Source organism: Jatropha curcas, chromosome 3 (genome assembly GCF_041381405.1).
Source record: "Jatropha curcas cultivar XTBG-Jc1 chromosome 3, XTBG_Jcur_1.0, whole genome shotgun sequence".
In the NCBI taxonomy this organism is placed as follows: domain Eukaryota; kingdom Viridiplantae; phylum Streptophyta; class Magnoliopsida; order Malpighiales; family Euphorbiaceae; genus Jatropha; species Jatropha curcas.
Window position 1 is genome coordinate 20,675,528 of NC_143153.1, and position 6,399 is coordinate 20,681,926.

General features: G+C 38.1%; 1 pseudogene; it reads left to right on the top strand.

Annotated features, from left to right (window-relative positions):
- Window positions 1-1,914: 1,914 nt before the first annotated feature.
- LOC149497682 (uncharacterized) lies at window positions 1,915-5,601 on the top strand (annotated as a pseudogene).
- Window positions 5,602-6,399: the final 798 nt, after the last annotated feature.

A 6,399-nucleotide genomic window follows, 5' to 3' on the forward strand; every position in this document is an offset into this window, starting at 1 on the left:
GAATTTGAGGAAATTAAGATATAGCCAACGGAATGCAAGCTGCTCATATGCTCAAATTCTGCATTTCATAAACATTGAATGAATTTAGCATGCCATTGACTTCTATTGTTTTAATTGTTAGTAGTATGTTTCTAGGATGGGATTAAGTGTTGGATATGAAGTGTTTCATGCTTACACTAAGGTCATATGACACTTGGACAAGCATAGTGAAAATGAAAGAAAAAGCATGACACAACATTCTAATGCTTAATTTGCATTCCTATAGAAATGCATGTCTGTACATTGTGTAGTATGAAGTTAAAGTGAGTATTACTCTCATGCTACAGCTCCTAAGAGTAAGGGAGTTGAGGAGAGGGTGGTTACTTGAGGAAAAAGGCTAGGGGAGCCTTCTAGCTCAGGTTAGTGTACTATGCCTTTCCTACTTTTATTTAAACAAAATGATTTTGATTTTGCAAAATATTTTCATTGGATTTACTTTATGAATCATAACTAGAAAAAGTATTAATGCTTTCATATGTTTTTAAAGAACAAAGCTTATTTTGAAAGCATACGACCTAATGACATATGTAAATGAAATTTATGATTCTTATACCTTGAAAGAGGAGGATGTTGGCCAATTGATAACTGTAGTATGAGGGGTGGCCATGACTGAATGATTTTAGTAGTGTTTGCGAAATGAAATGTTGCCCACAGTGATTTTAATATTATTACATGAATGGAATGGTTTAAAAGTCTTACAGCTGATATAGACATGGTTATTACCCCGAATATCACTTCATTTGTTGAAGTTGATATTACGATCGATTGAATATGGATATCATCGCTAGATGATATATGATTGATATGAAATTCTCCCTCCATGTTGAGGTTGTAGATTGCTCCCTCTTCTGTTGAAATCATATCACAGATTGAGGTTGTAGATAGCAGGTCTAGATGTGCACATTAGACACTGATGGCCCTCGGAATTGATTCTATAAAAGCTGTAAAGACTACATTATGAATTTATGATTTAAATGGTATTGTTTTGTTTTCTTATTTCCTTTAACATGATGGGTTTATGACTTATGATTCATTATTTCATATAAAGAATTTGATTTCATAAATTTGTGTTTATTTTATAATAGTACACCACTAAGCAAAATGCTTAGCGATAGTTGCTTTTGTGCCATCGCAGGAAAAGGCAAGGAAAAAGAACTAGGAGAAGATCGTTTTTGTTTGATGTAGATAGTATGCTACTGATGTAGCTATTGTATATTTGACTTCTTTTGGAATATGTATGATGTATTAAACATTAACAGAACATCTATGTATATTTGAGCAGATACATGTAAATTATGATTGTATGAATTTCTATTATGTATCTAAGGTGTGAAAAGGATTTCAGTATGTAATTAAACCATCCATGGGCTTATGGGTTATGGAACCATTTTATGTTTTTGCCAATATAATTGATGTTTAAGAAATCATATTGAGCTTAATGGAAGTTATGTTTCATATGTTTAGTAAATTACGAAAAAAAAAGAGACATTTCTTTATAACAGATGAAAGAACCAAAAGGAGTTTTACATTTAATAATTAAATCTACTTTTCTACAAGATATAATTTGAAAGAATCAACAGTATTAAGTCCCTTGTAGTATACTTAGTAAGCATTTATAAGACTTAAGGGCTTATTAAGTATATTACGGGCGACATGCCAGTCTTACAGTAAGGTAAGGTGTGACATGTTTATTTTGGTATCAGAGCGGTTTTAATTGCATATTGGATCATAGTTTTGTGAATGTAAATGTGAAATGTAATCTGCTCAAATATGACATGACTGTTAATTGTTGGATAGCTACATCATACAATATTCTAATAGATGAATGTTTTTCTGTGATAGTATACAGAGAGCGTTTTGTTGTTGATAGATAGTATGGAGGGTGTTGGTCAGGGAGATAATTTTAATCCTCCTGAGGAGCAGTCTGAGGCAAGGCAGGAAGAGATAGGTGATGCTCCCGAGGGTTCTAATGTCCCTGTTGCACCAGCTGCTGACCCTATAGCCCAGCAAATGGCTGCGTTATTGAGACAAATGGCAGGTAACTTACAGCAGCAGCAGCTGCCAGTTAGACAGTATGATAAGTTGGTTAAGTATGGGGCCACAGAGTTTTCAGGCACCACTGACCCGATGGTAGCTGAGCAGTGGCTAGAGAGGATTGATAGGGTTTTCTTAAAGCTCCAGTGTGATGATGCTCAGAAGTACGATTATGCAGTCTCTTTACTTCAGGAAGATGCATATGAGTGGTGGAAGACAGTTCCTAGGAGCAAAGTGCAGGCACCAGTTCTGACTTGGGCAGACTTCCTGAGGGAGTTCAAGAAAAAGTATGTTCCATCTACCTATGTGGATGCCAGGATAGAGGAGTTTCTACAGCTCAGACAGGATCATAGGACTGTAGCTGAGTATGAGAGGGAGTTTACTCGGTTGAGCTATTATGCTGGGAGTATGTTAGTTACAGGCAGGGACAGGTGCAAAGAGATTTGAACAAGGATTGAAGCCCAGTATTAAGAGTCATGTGATCGGCTTTGAACATGAGAATTTTTCTGCATTGGTATCACAAGCTCTGAATCAGGAGAAGGTTGAGCAAGAAAAGGCTACAGAGAAGGAGAAGAGTGTCAGGAGGACTTTCCCTGGGGCTAGTAGCTCTAGTAGCAAGAAGAGGAGATTCTTTAGTCCATTTCCTCCTAGATCTAGCAGTGTGAGGCCACAGAGCCAGAGGCCGTTCAGACCACCATTGCCACCTCCACGAGCTCCTCCAGTTACTCGTAGTTGTGTACATTGTGGTAGATATCATGGAGGAGTGTGTAAGTTGACCACAGGAGCATGTTTTAACTGTGGCGAGGTTGGACACTTTGTGAGGGATTGCCCTAGACCGAGAACGACTACGGCATATGCAGCCACAGAGGGATCAATTCAAAGACCAGCTAGTAGTTATGGATCTTCTCAGTCTGCAGGCAGAGGTAGGGGTAGAGGTAGAGGTAGCATGTCGGGTAGTCAGGGGACAGTGAATCAACCAGAGCCTATTGGTGGGCCAGCTAGAGTTTATGCTATGAGGCAGAGGCAGGATGCCGATTCAGCTGATGTAGTGGCTGGTATGTTTTCTTTATTTAATCATGATATTTATGTGTTGTTTGATCCTGGATCATCTCACTCTTATATTAGTGTTGGGATTTCTTGTTATGTATCTGTTCCTTGTTTGAGATTGGGTTATGATGTGCTTGTATCGAGTCCTTTAGGGCAGGAGGTTATTGTTAATAGATTATATCATGATTGCCCACTCATGATCCAAGGTCATGTATTCCTTTCTGATTTAGTTGAGATGCCCTTCAGAGATTTTGATGTTATTTTGGGTATGGATTGGTTAAAAAAATATCAGGCAGTGGTTGATTGTGACCTGAAGAAGATTATATTTAAACTGCCAGAATATGTAGATGTGGTAATACAGGGTGAGAGACAGATACTTCCTTCATCTGTGATCACTGCAGCTTTAGCTCAGAAATTGATTCGTCATGGGTGTGAGGCATACCTAGCTCACATTGTTGACACAAGGGTAGGTACTCCTAATCTTAAAGACATTCCTACTGTGTGTGACTTTCCAGATATTTTTCTAGAAGAGTTACCAGGATTGCCTCCAGAAAGGGAAGTTGAATTTGAGATTGAGGTTATGACAGGGACTCAACCGATCTCCATTACTCCTTACAGGATGGCTCCTACTGAATTAAAAGAATTGAAAGCACAATTATAGGAGTTACTTGATAAAGGGTTTATTCGCCCTAATGTGTCACCATAGGGAGCTCCAGTGCTATTTGTCAAAAAGAAAGATGGCAGTTTACGGTTGTGCATTGATTACCGCTAGTTGAATAAGGTCACAGTCAAGAATAAGTATCCTTTGCCAAGGATTGATGATCTCTTTGATCAGCTTAAAGGTGCTTCTGTATTCTCTAAGATAGATTTGAGATCGGGGTATCATCAACTCAGAGTTAAAGAGCAGAGTATTCCTAAGACGGCATTCAGGACTCGCTATGGCCATTATGAGTTTCTAGTTATGCCATTCGGATTAACTAATGCTCCAGCAGCATTCATGGCTTTGATGAACACGATCTTCAGACCTTACCTTGACCAGTTTGTTGTGGTTTTTATTGATGACATTCTGATATATTCCAAAGATATAGAAGAGCATGATAAGCATCTACGAATTATTTTTCAAACTCTTCGAGAAAAACAACTTTATGCTAAGTTTTCTAAATGTGAATTCTGGTTAGCACAAGTTGCTTTTCTTGGTCATATTGTATCTGCAGGGGATATTGCAGTGGATCCTGGTAAGATTGAGGCTATTTCCAGTTGGAAGCCACCAAAGAATGTTTCCGAGATTCGTAGTTTCTTGGGTTTGGCTGGCTATTATCGCAGGTTTGTTAAGGGATTTTCTAACATTGCTTTGCCCTTAACTAAACTATTGCGAAAGAACGTTAGATTTGAATGGACAGATAATGTCAGGAGAGCTTTGATAAGCTGAAGAAGTGTTTGACTAAGCTCCAGTTTTGACTTTACCTACTCCAGGTACAGAGTTTACTGTTTATAGTGATGCTTCTCATAATGGATTAGGTTGTGTGTTAATGCAGGATAGAAATGTTATTGCTTATGCATCACGCCAACTTAAACCACATGAGAGGAATTATCCTACACATGATTTGGAACTTGCAGCCATTGTATTTGCATTGAAGATATGGAGACATTATCTTTATGGTGAGAAATGCTATATCTTCACCGATCATAAGAGTTTGAAGTATCTGGGTACTCAAAGGGAGTTGAATTTGAGACAGAGAAGATGGCTTGAGTTTATAAAAGATTATGACTGTATTATCGATTATCAGCCAGGGAAAGCTAATGTGGTAGCAGATGCACTGAGCCGTAAGACTATTGCTAGCCTGAGAACTACAGAGTTATCTCTAGTCCATGATCTACGGTCTATTAATGCAAAGTTTGAGATGAATTTCTGACAATTGGGTGTTAGTTAATCTTCAGGTGAAGCCTCTACTGGTTGATCAGATTAGAGCAGCAATATTGATTGATAATGAATATCAAAAGATTCTTTCAGAGACACAAGATGGTAAACGACCAGACTTTTCTGTCAGTAAAGATGGGTTATTACGATTTCGGGACCGGTTATATGTTCCTTCAGATTTAGATTTGAGACATCTCATCTTGAAGGAAGCACATGATTCTCCATTTGCTATGCATCCAGGCGGGACCAAGATGTATAGGGATTTGAAGAGGAACTATTGGTGGACTGGTATGAAGAAAGATATTGCTGAATTTGTAGCTAAATGTCTAACTTGTCAACAAGTCAAGGCAGAACATCAAGTACCAGCAGGATTACATCATCCACTTCAGATTCCAGAATGGAAATGGGAAAGAGTGACTATGGATTTTCTAATGGGACTTCCACTGACTCAGAGGAAACATGATGCAGTTTGGGTTATTGTGGATAGATTGACGAAGAGTGCTCATTTCCTACCTGTAAGATCAGACTATAGTTTAGAGAAATTGGCAGAAATATATTGGTGAAATAATTAAGCTACATGGAGTGCCAGTATCCATTGTTTCTGATAGAGATCCAAGATTCACATCTAGATTTTGGGTTAGCTTACAGAAAGCCCTGGGCACTAGATTGAATTTTAGTACTGCATTCCATCCTCAGACAGATGGTCAATCTGAGGATTATTCAAATATTGGAGGATATGCTTCGAGCTTGTGTTCTTGAGTTTGAAGGTAGCTGGGATAAATATTTGCCTTTGATGGAATTTGCTTATAATAACAGTTACCAGACCAGTATCGGAATGCCTCCATATGAAGCTTTATATGGTAGAAAATGTAGGACACCCCTATGTTGGGATGAAGTTGGTGAAAGGCAATTGCTAGGTCCTGAAATTATTCAACAAGCAGAAGAAAAGATCAAAGTAATTAAAGAAAGATTGAAAGCAGCTGCAGATAGACAAAAGTCATATGTGGATCTAAAGAGAAGAGATATAGAGTATAATGTGGGTGATAAAGTATTCCTTAAGGTTTCCCCTTGGAAGCGTGTTATGAGATTTGGTAGAAAGGGAAAATTGAGTCCTCGCTTCATAGGACCTTATGAAATACTTGAGAGGATTGGTCCATTGGCATATAGGTTAGCCTTACCACCAGAACTCGATAAGATTCATAATGTTTTCCATGTTTCTATGCTTCGGAGATATAGATCGGACCCTTCACATATATTGCCTTTAGAATCAATTGAAGTTAATCGAGACTTCACATATGATGAAGAACCAGTGGCTATCATAGCTAAGGAAGTTAAGCAACTTCGGAATAAACAGATTCCCT